The following is a 16,712-nucleotide window of genomic DNA, read 5'->3' on the forward strand; positions in this document are numbered from 1 at the left end:
GTGTGACAAGTCAGGCAAGAGAAATCCCTTCTGTGGGTGCAGACAAGACTCACCTCAGTCAGACCTCAGGATGCTGTAGATCACCAGGAGAGTAGACCGTGTGTGTGTGTGTGTGTGTGTGTGTGTGTGTGTGTGGAAGTGGGACTGCCCGGCACTGTATGTATCCAGTGAAGTAATTATACTTGAGGGCATAGACCCTAAACTGGATGTTCAAAGATCTGGGCCTGATATCTTACATCACTTTGGACAATATCATAGTTTAGGAATTAAATGGAATCTTTTTGTTAGTAAATAGCACATATAATCTCATTTCACTTTTATCGTATTATTTCTATCTGCTCAACTATCTATCCGTCTAGCCACTGATTCTTATATCTGAATAACTGGATAAAAATTCTGTGAAATGATGTTCACCTAATGGTAATGATGGTTATTTCTAATGGTAATGATGGTAGGTCTTGGTGTGATTTTTTTTTAACTTTTTTTAAACTTTCTTTTTGATGCTTTTTTACACTGCTTAAATTCCTAATAGGAAATCAGAATACTGGAATGGAATGAACATTGGCTCCGATCACAATAACCTTTGTGTCCCTTAGTACTTAATCTCTTTCTGGTTTTGTTTTGTTTTTTACATTTCATACCAGTGACTCATTTATTTTGTAACTGAAAATTTGTACCTCTTAATCTCCCTCACCTTTTTCTCTCAACACCCCTCTCCCCTCTGACAACCACGTATTTGTTTTCTGTATCTATGACTCTGTTTCTGTTTCGTTATGTTTGTTCATTTGTATTATTTTATAGAGTCCACATATAAGTGAAATCATTTGTTTTTTGTCTTTCTCTGTCTGACTTATTTCACTAAGAATAATACCCTCCAGGTCCATCCATGTTGTCACAAAAGGCAAGATTTCATTTTTTTAAGGCTGAGTAATATTCCATTGTGTGTGTGTATATATATATACCACATATTCTTTATCCATTCATGTATTGATAGGCACTTAGGTTGGTTGCATATCTTGGCTATTGTGAATAATGCTGCAATGAGCATAGGAGTCCATAAATCTTTTAGAATTAGTGTTTTTGTTTTCTTTGCAAAATACCCAGAAGTAGAATTGCTGAATCGTATGGTAGTTCTATTTTTAATTTTTTTGAGGAAGCTCCATACTGTTTTTCATAGTGGCTGCACCATTTTATACATTTGTTCTTTTACCATGTAAAATTACGAGGAGGAGATTTTTAAAGCCCCATCCAGCTCCCCAAATCCATTATTATAACTTTGTTTTTCTTTTTACATAAAAATCACTTTATTGTTTTTGCTTTTAAAGATAGTTTATGCCTTTAAAAAAGTTTGTGATTTTAAAGACTTTTTTAAGGCACATACAAATAGAACAATGAATGGATGGATAAATGAAGGGATGGTGAGAGATACTCAATATGTTATTGCTGTAACACAAAATGAGATCATACTGCTATTTTGAAACAGAATGATTGCATTTAATTTGACTTAAATTGAAAGAAGAAAAAGAAATTGAAAGAATTACTAAACTTCAAATAAACATTTCTTTATCACAGGAAATATTTCTTAAAATATCCCTTCTAATTTTAAGAAGAGATTATGAAGCACCTTAAGAAGTTTTAGCCCTTATTTTTCACCCTGAATGATTCTGTTTTAGGCAATATTGATTTATTTCCCCGCATGCAAGCACTCTTTTTTTTCTCCCACCTCCTTCTCCTTCATTTTGATTTTTATTGTTGTATCACATTATTTGCTATTGTTTATTGGTTACATTATTATTATTTGTACATTACCAGGTTTTGTATCATTTCTATAGTCATAATTCATAGCTACTGTCTAGTTGTGTACTTTTTATTATATTCTTTTACCACAGTTTCTCCACCCTTGAGTTCTTTGTTTGGATTTATTTTATAATTGGCTGGATTTCATTGTAAACACTTTTTTTTTTCTTATAAAACAACTTACTGGTACTGTTTCATTGAGTTCTTTTATGTATGTTGCCTTTATATTTGAATAAGCATGCTATTCTTGGGTCACACTTTATTTCTAAAGAACTATGTAGTTATTTCTCCATTATCTTTCTGGCATTGAATATTATTGTGGAGAAGGATGTCAGCATGATTACTTCCTATTGTAGGTAATTTACATTTTCTGACTGAATGTGTGGAAAGTTTTTTCTTTATCCTTGATGTTATATTTTGGCCTTGTGAATTTTACATTCCATATTTCTAGAACCCAGTGTGTGCTTTTCAATAGACATTTTCAGTTCTACCTGGCTTAATATTATTAACTGTAAGATCTTAGCAAGTTACTTAATCTCTTTATGCCTCAGTTTCTTTATCTGTAAATAAATAATTATATCTACTGCATAGAATTGTCAGGATGATTTTAGTTAATGTGTGTAAAGTGTATAGAATAGTGTCTGGCACATAATATTCACTATTTTAAAGGGTACTAATATTTTAAGGAAATTTTCTTTTGTTAGGTCTTTTAATACTTTTTCCCAGTTTATTTGTTGGGTTTGTTGCTTTAAAGATACCTATTATTATTATTATTAATTTTTATCCTCCATGTTCATTGGCTTCTCCCTGATTTACTTTGTCTTTTTCACATACATTTACTTCAATTATTTCAACTTTTATTATACAACTGTGATTTATTTTCAGCTCTGTCTATTCTATCCCTTTGGTATTTTTACTTCTCTATAATTTTTTTAATGTTGTTTTGGCATCTATTTGTTTCCTTTGATCTGTTGTTTCTTTTTTCATCTCATTTTAGTTTTTTTGATCATCTTTTGAACTCATTCTTATTCAGTTATTCTTTAGTTAAATGCACATGTGAAGAATTTTTCTTCTCTTTCTTTTTTTTTTTTTTTTTTTTTCAGTACGTGGGCCTCTCACTGTTGTGGCCTCGCCCGTTGAGGAGCACAGGCTCCAGATGCGCAAGCTCAGCGGCCACGGCTCACGGGCCTAGCCGCTCCGTGGCATGTGGGATCTTCCGAGACCGGGGCACAAACCCATGTCCCCTGCATCAGCAGGTGGACTCTCAACCACTGCGCCACAAGGGAAGCCCTCTTCTCTTTCTTGAGTTGTGTTTTCTAAGCTGGTTATTTGTGTGTCTTTTGCATGCTGTTTGTGTGTGTGTGTGTGTGTGTGTGTGTCTTGTATAGACTTGTATTGTGCCATTCCATTTCTTTTTATCTTGATCATGCTTTGGCAGTTCTATCTATGTTAAATTTTCTCTCTCTTTGCTCTTACAGTGTTAGTGTTGTCTTGACTCTCATCTCACAGTATCATTTGTTTTTTCCTTAAGGTCTATGCTTTAAGAGCTATCCAGTTTTTTCTTATAGCCTGAGAGCAAGGGAGCAGAGAGGACTCACCTGAGGCAGGCTTTGTTAGATAGTTCGGGCTCTGCTCTCCCTTTGGTAGTTGCATTAGTTGTCCTGGACCAGTGTTCACAGCACCTGGTTCCTGTGGGGGGTGGATCTCCTTGTGCTAGATGGATAACTTCTGGCTTCAGAGCCAGGCCCTATTCAGGACATACCTTGGAGTCTCCACTTCTGCCAGAGGTAGCCTCCTTGTCCACTTCCTATGTTTCTCTCAAGCAGCTTGTGGCAGTTTCCACTATTTCCAAGTAAAGAAGGAAAACACTAGGATATCCACCGTCATCTTACCAGGTTTCGATTTTTAAGTGAGAATTCTCAGGATGGGTGTGACGTATCATGAGAGCTTTTGAGAAGTCAGGATGCAGTTAGTGGCCTTGCCATTCTGCTGCCCAACTCCACCCCAGAATTTATTTCCTTTTTTAGCTGCCGCTTTTTGAGCCTTCTTCCAGTGTCAGCTGTGCCCCTTCCCTTGTTAGTTGCTACTAGAGGACTTTGTTGTCACTTCGTTAGGTACTGGGGAAGGAGTATCTGTGAGACAACTCTCTTCTTTCCTCATAACTCAGGGTCTTTCTCTGAACCTCGTTCACTTCCATTTGTCTTGCTTCAGTCTCTCAGGAATACTGATAGTAAAGTTAAAAAAACTTTTTGTGGAATTATATTTACTTACAAAATTAATACATGTTCATTTCAACTAAATAATGCAAGGATGTATAAATACTAAGTTCACGTTTTCCTCCCAGCAAGTGCCCCATTTCCATTTCTGTGACCTAACAGCTTGGGTGTGGGACGTAATGTCTTTAAAAACACAAGGACCCTTTAGAGTCAAGGTACAGTGCAAATCCATTTTACCAATAACATGCACACACAAATGTGGTCCTTTTGTAAAACTAGCTAATTTGGTGGGATGTTCCCAGTGTGGTCTTGGAAGATACCTTTGAGGACGAATGTAAACTCCCTGAGAGCAGGGATTTGGGCTTTCCTCACCTGACATGCACTGCTGATCCTCTGTGCCTACAGCAGTGCCTGGCACATAACAGCACTCAGTTCAGTTTTATTCAATAAATAAGCAAATGAATGAATAACAGTCCTCAGGTGTTTTTGTTTAGAAAGACATTTATGCCATTTGTCTTAGTCAGCTCAAGCTGCTATAACAAAATACCACAGACTGGGTGGCTTAAGTAGCAGACATTTATTTCTCAGAATCCTAGAGGCTAGAAGTCCAAAATCAAGGTCCTGGCAGCTTTGGTTCCTGGTGAGAGCCAGTTTCCTGACTTGTAGACTGTCCCCTTCTTGTTGTGTGCTCCCATGGCTTATCCTCAGCAAGTGTGCATGGAGAGAGCAAGCTCTGGTCCCTCTTCATCTTCTTATAGGGACACTAATCCCATTATGGGGCTTCACTCTGATGTAGTGAAGCCCCATAATGGGATATGTAGACTTTGTCTACACCTAATTTACTTCCCAAAGGCCTCCTAATACCATCACATTTAGGAGTTAGGGCTTCAACATATGAATTTTGGGAGAACACAAATGTCCAGCCCATAATACCATTTGAGGGCAATAGAAAATATGGACTGGAAAATATGGCTAACTCTAAGCTATTTGAGTTAGGGTATGTCATCCGGCTGTATCATCTTAATTGTAACTGTGGTTATGCACCAAGCAATGGATGGGAAGAAGCACAGGAACATGGATCTAGGAAGAGAGTTGAATCTGGGTCTGCATTTTTGCCTGTCAAGCAGAAGGGATTATGTCCTCTCTGGCTAACCTTGGGGTTCATTGTGTTCTAATACTCTTGTAAAGCGTCAGGATTACAGATGAACCCTACACAGGTTGTTTTATTTCAAAGACAAGACTTTCATAATCAAAGCCTCCAGAAAGTTGTTTTGGAGACGCACTGAGGCTGGGGGTGAGATTGTGCAAGGCTTTGTGCCCACCCAGCTCCTGACACAGAAAAGCTCCATGCATCAAGATGGGCAGAATCCTAGTCTGGTCAGTTTAAAGAGCTGCTGCTGCAATTGGCTCCACTTAACATGTTCTTCTGAGGATTCTTTTTTAATTTCTTGGTCCAGAAGGACAGTAATATTGGAAGTATACTTTTGCTGTTAGTCAGATTCCATATTTCCTCTGCAGGGATGAACACACATCAGTAATGACTGAAGCAAATCTTAGTTTGATGCACTTTGAAATCTTTTTGTGTGAAAAAATGCTATAAAATGTGATTTTATTTTATCAACCTTACTATGAAAAAAAAAACTTCAGTTGTAATTTTACTTTGTGTGTGTGTGGTTTCCAAGTGTCTTGTCTTATTAGGGTACTATGTCTTTTGATCTCTTTTTAAAAACGTAAAAGAATTATGTTAATTTGGGAAAACATTCATTCCAAGTAGGCAAATGGATACAGAAGGAGACCTATAAATTTGCTGAGATTCATAAAGCACACTTCTGTTGGCCAGTTTGAAAAAAGATATTGTAAGTGATGGGTTATAGAAATGAATTTGGAATAATTATTATTTATAATTTGAAATTCCATGGCTTAATCTTTTTTTAAAAAGCTTGTTTTGTTTTTAGTTTGTTTATTTGGTTTTTGATTTTTGGTGATTGAGTTTTTGTTTTGGGGATCACATAAATCTATGCCCCAATTATGCCATATTAAGTTTACATAAAACTTTATTTTAATACGTTATTTCTAATTTAAAAAATCCTTCAAAGAATCAGACCAATATTTTCCCATATTTATTTTTAGCTCAGTGGTAAAATTATATAAGAATTTAATCCAAATTTGTCTCTGAAAATGTAGACATAATCTGTTAATACAGAGTAAAACATATAACGGATGTACTAACCTGATCATTTTATAGCCAACACTTAAAAATTGTGATGCTGTTTGAGCAATATTTGAAATAAATGAAATAACGTGAAGCTTTTGTGTTTAAAAATCATTATTATGTAACATAGGCTTATTTTGAATTGTAATATCTCAACTACATGTTTCATTCTCCTTATTAATTCCCAGATATATCTTACCTTATAATATGCAATGTACATGAAAAAATATGTGTGATTTTTAAACAAACCATAATTCTGAATATTGAATAATTTCTTATTTCTATTCTTCCAAATTATTGAGAATTTATTATATAGAAATAGATATTTATTTTGACCTAGACTGGTTGAATTTTGTGATGCTAAAAATTTTCTGGGCAAAAAGTCTTCAATTAAACTAGAGATCTTTAATTCTGTAAAGAAGGGCAACGTTAGAACAGCATTAATGGGTTTATATGGGTAAAGGTCCATTTTATTTAGATTTACTATTGTTGGAAGTTTTCTATTTTGTCAGTGTAGACCTATCTGAAAATTGTGTTCTTTAGCTTGGTTTTGTGATTTTTTTTTAATGTGCTTTAATGTTTCAGCACCACAAAAGTCATATGAAGGAAGCTACTGTTGTTAACAGAATGATGGTGTCTAAAAAAATTGAAACACAAAACAGGAAAAATAGTTAAAGCTAAGGTTTCCATCATCATCCACTACCCACACCAAATACAGGATTCTTCTAATGAGTTAGTCTCCTGTCATGGTTCCACAGCGCCCTGGATCTGGGATGGGTACCAGCTCACACTGCAAGATGAATCTCAGCTTCCTATGTTGCATGTAGTTATGTGATCTTCCTTCTACCTCTTAAATGTGATTTGAAAATTGTCTAAAGTTGAGAACTTTTCAATAACATCTTAGAAGTTATGATGTACTCTGCAATGATGCCATTTTATGTTTTCTATCTATTGCAAGTCAAATTGCAACTGCCCTTCTGCAACCTCAGCCGGTTGTTAATTCTCTGTTAAGGCAGGATGGAACCTTAGGCTTCCTAGAGTTAGAGCCTCCATCTAGAGGTGATCTTTGCAAGAAGATTCCAGGATTTGCTGTTGGGGAGCTGCTATGTATGGGAGATTCCCACATAGGGCAAGAGTAATACTTGGCCAGGTTTTCTGTGGTCAGAATGGGCAGAATGTCTTATTCCAGAAAAGTAGATCTAGCTTGGAGAGAATTACCTAGAATTTCTGGGGACTGGATGGATAAGTAGCTGCGTAACACCGGAATTCCTTACCCCATCTTATCCTGCTTCTATCTTAGGTGGTCCATGCAATGAAACTGGATTTTTTTCTGTGAGCACTGAAACACGGTCTGGATCCTGAAGTTGGCTCAGTTACTAACTGAGTGTGCTGTCTTAGGCAGCTTGCTAAGCCTCTGTCTTCATTTTGTCTTTTGTAAAATATGGACCATAATAATTGCTTGTTTGTACTAGTGGCTCTGAAATCTAATAAAATAAAATATACTGGAGGGTTAAAAGCACTATATAGATATGATACTTATTATTATCATAAGTAATCATTACAGACTTTTCTGGAGAAATTGAGTGCCATAGTCCCTTGCGTTCTGAAGTATATAAAAGTCAACATGTGTTTTTTGGAAACTGTGCTTGAAAATACATGAAAGAAATTAGACAGTCCTAATGAGCTGTCTTTGGTATTGTGGATGCATCTGATCTAATGGACAAAGAGCCCAAGTCATCTACATGAGGATGATTGGCAACACTGAGCAAAGGAGTCTAATGCTAGAACATCAGGGCCATACAGAAGTAGAAAAGACCCTAGGAGGTCATTTCATCCAAGCCTCTACCTCTGGTCAGGTCAATTCTTGAAACCTTACCTATTTTATTCAAAGTAGAAGGACCTATTTTATTTTTAAATATGCCAGAAAGGGAGTTCTCAGAGTTTCTAATTAACTTAATCTACTTAGTGAAGTTCTTCCTGATATCTGACTGTACCCATCATTGCTACAGTTCAAGCACATTTCTGTAGACTAGGTGCTTTGAAGATATGGAGGACAATATATCTGCATCCTGATGGGATCTGACTCTGGGCACGTCAGTCCCAAAGCCGCCCAACTCAGATGTTCTCTGAGTGGCATGGATGGCTGAGGCTGCCATTTGTGGAAGTGGAATCAGCCATCACCATACAGTTGTAGCTGGGGTTCGTCAAAAGGACATTTTTTCAATAAACAGTAATCCTACCTCCTGTTTGTGGTCATTAAGGTTTACAAGACACTTTCTCAAAATTAGTGCATTTGGCCCTCACAACAAACTCAGCTGTCACTGTCTCCACTTAGAATATAAGGAAAGCGATGCTTGAAGAGTTTGAATCCAGTCTCTGTGCTCACCCGGCAACAAGAATGAGAAGGCAGGACTCAAACACAGGACTTTTGCCTCTGAGGGCAGAGTACTAAGCAGGGTTCCCTGGAGAAGTTTCTCACATCTCCAGTAATTCCTGAAACAAATTAGGATAACCAGTGTTCTATGCAAAGGAGAGGAAGTAAAACTGAGATCACCAGAGACTTCTAATTTGAGGCCAAGCAATTAATGCTCATTCTACTAGGGATTACTTCCTTCTGAGAATAATATGCACCCACATAACAATAGAATGACTTGAGAACAAAGCTCTCCAACCACTGCCTCAGAGTCAGTGTGAGTAGTGATGCATGACCTTGGGCAAATTAGCTAGCTTCTGCAGACCTGTTTTCTGTATCCATAGTCAGGGAATCTCAGTAGTCCCTACTTCGCGTGATTGTTGTCGAAGTTAAATGACTTAATATACGTAAAGTGCTATGCGCAGATGGCAGTGAGTATGTTCAATGCATAGTATGTATTATCTTAGTTATTATTGTGTTGAGACATGTTGCTTCACTCTAGAAGCGTCCTGGGTATAACATCATATTTTAAGTCATATTACTTCCTTTTGTGAATCTTTGACTATGATAGTTCAGGGAATCATAGAAGAGAGAGAAGAGGAAGGGTGATGGGTGTACTGCCAGGTATGCACTGTGTGTGTGTGTATGTGCACACGCTGTGTAGCACCGCCTGGTATAATAGGCCTGAGGACCACCAAGTAAACCAGAAAATTTTCCAAGCAAAGAAGATAGATGTCAGAGATCATTCTGTAAAACTCAAGCATTTTATTCATGTCAAAGCCCTTCAAGCTCTGATTCTGAGCCCATGTGCTTTTACTTAACTCTAATCATTCATTTATTTTTCTTTAACAAGCACTTACTCATGATTTAATATATGCCAGACTCTGGTATAAGTGCCTGACAAATAATAGCACCTTTGACTGTCACAACAAGTGTATGAGGTAGGTACATTAATGTACCCCCTTCCCAAATGAGGAAACTGAGGTGCAATCAATCGTATAAGTGTAAATCCATTTATAAAATGATATAAAAGGCATAAAATAATTGGAGCTTAAATATTTGCATAGTACTACATACTTTTTTTTAGCATCTTTATTGGAGTATAATTGCTTTACAATGGTGTGCTGGTTTCTGCTTTATAACAAAGTGAATCAGTTATACATAATCATATGTTCCCATATCTCTTCCCTCTTGCATCTCCCTCCCTCCCACCCTCCCTATCCCACCCCTCTAGATGGTCACAAACCACCTAGCTGATCTCCCTGTGCTATGCGGCTACTTCCCACTAGCTATCTATTTTACGTTTGGTAGTGTATATATGTCCATGCCACTCTCTCACTTTGTCACAGCTTACCCTTCCCCCTCCCCATATCCTCAAGTCGATGCTCTAGTAGGTCTGTGTCTTTATTCCCGTCTTACCCCTAGGTTCTTCATAACCTTTTTTTTTTCTTAGATTCCATATATATGTGTTAGCATATGGTATTTGTTTTTCTCTTTCTGACTTACTTCACTCTGTATGACAGACTCTAGGTCCATCCACCTCACTACAGATAACTCAATTTCATTTCTTTTTATGACTGAGTAATATTCCATTGTATATATGTGCCATATCTTCTTTATCCATTCATCTGTTGATGGACACTTAGGTTGCTTCCATGTCCTGGCTATTGTAAATAGAGCTGCAATGAACATTTTGGCACATTACTCTTTTTGACTTATGGTTTTCTCAAGGTATATGCCCAGTAGTGGGATTGCTGTGTCGTATGGTAGTTCTATTTGTAGTTTTTTAAGGAGCCTCCATACTGTTCTCCATAGTGGCTGTATCCATTTACATTCCCACCAGCAGTGCAAGAGTGTTCCCTTTTCTCCACACCCTCTCCAGCATTTATTGTTTCTAGATTTTTTGATGATGACCATTCTGACCGGTGTGAGATGATATCTCATTGTAGTTTTGATTTGCTACATACTTTCTTGATGACTTTCCCATGCATTTCTTTTATAAATGATTCTCATTTTTTGATGATCCAATTTCCCACCCCACTTCAGATTAGAAGCTGTGGGCTAGAAGTTGGGGGAAGGGTGGCATTTGTGTCAACAGGACGGAAGAGCTGATTTTGAGATAATAATTGATGGTGACAGGATGGAAAAGCTGATTTTGAGATAACCAATAGAAAGACTATAAAATGCAGTCATGGGAACTCAAAGAGCACACTGGCCCAAGACTGTGTAATGTAGTGGAAACAAGCCCTATACATCTCAATACATTCTGAGTGCATAGCTCCTGTCTGGGCAGTAACAGGTTCATGCTGATGACTGGGCTATCAGGAAAATGAAGTGATGTTCCTCTGAAGATGAAAAGAATGTATATATATTTTTTAGCTGTATATATATATATATATTTTTAGCTATAATATAAATATATAATATATATTTATATTATAGCTCAAGTTAAAATGTCCTTTAAATTGAGCTATAATTGACATATAACATTATATTAGTTTCAGGTGTACAACATGATTCGATATATGCATGTATTGTGAAATGATAACCACAGTAAGTCAACATCCATCACCACATAGTTAGGATTTTTTTTTCTTGTGATGAGAACTTTTAAGTTCTATTCTCTCAGCAACTTTTTTTTTTTTTTTTTTTTTGCAGTACGCGGGCCTCTCACTGTTGTGACCTCTCCCATTGTGGAGCGCAGGCTCCGGACGTGCAGGCTCCGGACGCGCAGGCTCAGTGGCCATGGCTCACGGGCTCAGCCGCTCTGCGGCATGTGGGATCCTCCCGGACCGGGGCACGAACCCCGCGTCCCCTGCATCGGCAGGTGGACTCTCAACCACTGCACCACCAGGGAAGCCCCAACTTTCTTTTTTTTTTAAGGTATTTATTTTTTTATTAATTTTTACTGGAGTATAGTCGCTTTACAATGTTGTGTTAGTTTCTGCTGCATGGCAAAGTGAATCAGCTCTCTCTCTCTCTCTCTCTCTCTCTCTCTCTCTCTATATATATATATATATATATATATATATATATAAAATCCCCTCTTTTTTGTATTTACTTCCCATTTAGGTCACCACAGAGCACTGAGTAGAGTTCCCTGTGTTATACAGCAGGTTCTCATTCAGCAACTTTCAAATCTACAGTACAATATCATTAACTATAGCTGCCATACTGTACATTACATCCCCACGACTTATTTGCAGTTGACCCTTGAACGATGCAGGAATTAGGGGTGCTGACCCTTTGCACAGTTGAAAATCCACATGACTGTACAGTCTGCCCTCCGTATCCAAGGGTCCACATCCACTGATTCAATCAACTGCAGATCGTTTAGCACTGTAGTATTCAGTATTGAAAAAAATCCGCATGTAAGTGGACCTAGTGCAGCTTAAACCCATGTTGTTCAAGGTCAACTGTACTTTATAACTGGTAATTGGTACCTTTTAACCACCTTTACCCATTTTGCCCAACCCCACCTCCCATCTCTGTATCTATGAGTTAGCTGTTGCTGTTGTTGTTGTTTGGATTCCACATATAAGTGAGACCATACAGTATTTGTCTTTCTTTATATGACTTATTTCCCTAGCATAGTACCCTTTAGATCCATCCATGTTGCCCCAAATGGCAAGATTTCCTTCTGCTTATGACTGAATTTTATATATATATATATATTAGCCATTTATCCATAGATGGACACTTAGGTTGCTTCCATATCTTGACTATGGTAAATAATACTGCAGTGAACATGGGGGTGCATAGATCTTTTCAAGTTATTATTTTTCATTTCCTTTGGATAAATGTCCAGAAGTAGAATTGCTGGATCATATGGTAGTTCTATTTTTAATTTTTTGAGGAACCTCCATACTGTTTTCCATAGTGGCTGCAACAATTTACATTCTACCAACAGCGCACAAGCATTCCCTTTTCTCCACATCCTTGGCAACACTTGTTATTTCTTGTCTTTTTATTAATAACCATTCTAACAGGTGTGAGATGATATCTCATTGTGGTTTTAATTTGCATTTCCCTGATGATTAGTGATGTTGAGCACCCTTTCATGTACCTGTTGACCATCTGTATGTCTTCTCTGGAAAATGCCTGTTCAGATCTTCTGCCCATTTTTGAAGCAGATTGTTTTTTATATTTTTACTATTGAATTGCACGGTGTAAGCATTTTTTAAAAGTGAAAATAACATTTTCTTAATTTAAAGAGCAATGCATTTTGGGGGGAAAATATTAGAAAGTACACTTAATCAAAAAGAAGAAAAAATACCCATAATCCTAACACTTAGAGATAGCATCTTAGTGTGTGCATCTGTGTATAGTTTTGTTTTACAAAAACAAGCTTATATATGGACTTTTCACTTAACATTTTGAGAACAGATTTTCATGTAATATCTATCCACTACAATGTAATTTTATTTATTTATTTATTTATTTTTAAAAGAAGATGTTGGGGGTAGGAGTTTATTAAGTTATTTATTTATTTTTGCTGCGTTGGGTCTTCGTTTCTGTGCGAGGGCTTTCTCTAGTCGTGGCAAGCGGGGGCCACTCTTCATCGCGGTGTGTGGGCCTCTCACTATCGCGGCCTCTCTTGTTGCGGAGCACAGGCTCCAGACGCGCAGGCCCAGTAGTTGTGGCTCACGGGCCTAGTTGCTCCGCGGCATGTGGGATCTTCCCAGAGCAGGGCTCGAACCCGAGTCCCTTACGTTAGCAGGCAGATTCTCAACCGCTGCGCCACCAGGGAAGCCCCTACAACGTAATTTTAAATGGCTGAGTAGAACTCCAGTACATGCATGCATCATGATGTATTCAACGAATCCCTTATTGTTAAAATTTTTCAGCTTAAAAAAACAGGGGAGGGCTTCCCTGGTGGCGCAGTGGTTGAGAGTCCGCCTGCCGATGCAGGGGATACGGGTTCGTGTCCCAGTCTGGGAGGATCCCACATGCCGTGGAGCGACTGGGCCCGTGAGCCATGGCTGCTGAGCCGGCACATCCGGAGCCTGTGCCCTGCAATGGGAGAGGCCACAACAGTGAGAGGCCCGCGTACCGCAAAAAAAAAAAAAAGAACAGGAGAGGGGGAGTTGTAGGTAATGCAGCAATGAATATATTTGTAGCTAAATTTTTGTAAACATTCCTGACTACTTCTTAGACTAAATTATTGCTAAATTGCTTTTCAGAAAAGTTGTTCCAAATAGTGAAGCACATTGGAAGGCCTTATATTAAAAGCAGTTGAAATGAGAGTTAAAGCCAAGGGGGCAAGGGGGAGCTGCGTAAATGGGTATGCTTCAGTTAACTGGGAAAGTTCCTTTATTGAGAAATGTCTCATATCCAAACGAAGTCAGATACCTAAGGTCCTGTTAGTTTTCTAAGGCCTCAAAAAGCATTTTTTTTTTGTGCATTATTCTGTTTCTCCACCTGCCCCAAACTCAATGTGTAGGAGTTATGACTAGTGGATTGGAATTAAAAACATGGATAGATGTTCTGTCTCTGCTGCATGCTGTGTGGTGTTGTGAAAATATTGTGTCTTCTGAGTCTCACTTTTCCTCATCAGTAAAATGGGAATAATAGTATCTCCCCTTACTGCCTCATAGGGGCCTTCTGAGGTTTAAAATCTCAAAATAAGAATAACGTACATGCATTCCCTTTTTAGAACAATGAAATCCTTTACATATGTAAGCTATGATGGATATAATTTAGTATATATTTAATCTCCTGCACACCCTGTACCCTCGGTCAAGGAAGAAGACTCCCAACCTGACAAGGAGGCATGGGTTCTAATCCTAGATCTGCCACTAAATAGCCCTGACAGTTTAAGCAAGTCACTTTCTCTCTCTGGAACTATTTCCTCATCTGTGAAATGAGGGGGTTGTAACACATGGCTTCCATCAGCAAGATTTTGATATGATCTTATTAGTGACTCCGATATAGACTCAGAAAAGGAATTATCAGTCCCATAAAGGGGACCAGATCCAGAAAGCTTAAATCCATTACCTATGGTTGCATAGTTTATATTTTCTTTTCTTTCTTTTTTTCCACGCCGCACAGCTGGTGGGATCTTATTTCCCCTACCAGGGATCGAATCCAGGCCCCTGGCAGTGAGAGTCCTAACCACTGCCACTGGACCACCAGGGAATTTCCATATAGTTTATATTTCCATCTGCTCCTTTCTGCAAGGCTGGTAGCAAGGGATAAAATGAGGGTGATTTTTCCTAGTTGTTACTAGAAAGAAAAATTTGGAATATAGTTTTTCTACCCCTTTTCCCTAAAGAATTCCTTTTGCATTATATTCTTCTTTTTTTATCCACTTGGATTGCTCCATTATTGTTTGGCTAGGTTGATTCAGATATAAAGGGTTTAAAAAATACATTTGGTGTCACAGGGACCCAGCATAAAACTGAGTTCCTTACTACATAATGAGATCTTTGAAATCAGGAATATCTTACACATTTTCAAAACCCCAGCGTCTGACATAATGTTTGGCACATAATTGGTGATTAATGATGATTGTTATGAAAGGTAGGGTGGTGAGCAGACATCCCTGTCTTCTACACTCCAGACAGAGTGTAAGAATCTGTCTTCTAGTCAATTCTTGGTTTCAGACAACTAGCTCAGTAGGAGTCTTAGGAAGTGCTTAGAAGGTAGGAGGAACTTAGGAGGAAACTTAGGGAAGACAAAAGATGTGGATTGAAATTCTGGCTCTGACACTGACTAGATGAGTGGACTGAACCTCAGTTTCCTCATATGTAAAGTGGAGATAATATTGCCTCCCTGTCATGGTTATATATAGTACTAGGATATGGTAAGGGCTCATTATGGGAGAGTTCCTCTTCATGAAAGATGTTACAGGATGCTCTGGGGTAAACCATGAACAGCAGGGGAGATCTTTGGAAAATTTTGTTCTTGGGCATCTTTTAACTAATGCCACCAAAAAATGGTATTTTCGGGGCTTCCCTGGTGGCGCAGTGGTTGAGAGTCCACCTGCTGATGCAGGGGACATGGGTTCATGCCCTGGTCCAGGAAGATCCCACATGCCGCGGAGCGGCTGGGCCCGTGAGCCATGGCCGCTGAGCCTGCGCGTCCGGAGCCTGTGCTCCGCAACGGGAGAGGCCATGACAGTGAGAGGCCCGTGTACCACACAAAAAAAAAAGGTATTTTCACCTCATTGCTATATCTACCAGTGGAATGTGTGCGTGGACCTGCATGAATACACTGATGTGTGCACCTGCTCTTCAATCTCTCATGGATAAAATGATACCTGGAGAATATATAAGGTCTTCTAGAGGAACATGATGTTTTTCCTCCTGTGGGCCTTCTTATAGTACTTCAGAGATTTGCCACTTGGCAGACAATGAGTACATTTTCTTTGAAATTCATTAAGAAAGTCCAGGGTTCCAAGAGTTTGAAATTTGGTCCTTCCTCAAACCCAGTATATTTGATTTTCTGTTATCTGCATGCTGACTGCCTATTTGATCTGTAGTCCATCTGACCATGAATCCAGCTTGTCTTCTTCCTGACATGTAAAGTAACTCCAACAAAAAACTTTGATATTGAATTCTCAGGGAACATAGTTATTTTAATATCATTTTTTTAAATTTTTCTTCTTTTGAGGTAGGCGGGCCTCTCACTGTTGTGGCCTCTCCCGTTGTGGAGCACAGGCTCCGGACGTGCAGGCTCAGCGTGCATGGCTCACGGGCCCAGCCGCTCCGCGGCATGTGGGATCCTCCCGGACCGGGGCACGAACCCACGTCCCCTGCATCAGCAGGCGGACTCTCAACCACTGTGCCACCAGGGAAGCCCAATATCATTTTTTTTTTTAAAGAGCAGCAACAAAGAAAACAGTGCCACAAAGGTAATCCTATTTTAAAAATATGTAGATGGGGTCCCAAATATTTTGTGTTATCCTGTGTTTCTGAGTTACTCATCCCATAACTGAAATCTCATTGCCCTACAGGCAAATTTTACCCATCCTTCCCCATCCAGTTCAAATGACACTTCTTTTTTTTTTTTTTTTTAAATGACACTTCTTTTATGGAGCCTTCCCTTCCCCCACTTCCGGAGTGGTAGATGA

Source organism: Mesoplodon bidens, assembly GCF_964165515.1.
Source record: "Mesoplodon bidens genome assembly, chromosome: 7".
NCBI classification, from domain to species: Eukaryota; Metazoa; Chordata; class Mammalia; order Artiodactyla; family Ziphiidae; genus Mesoplodon; species Mesoplodon bidens.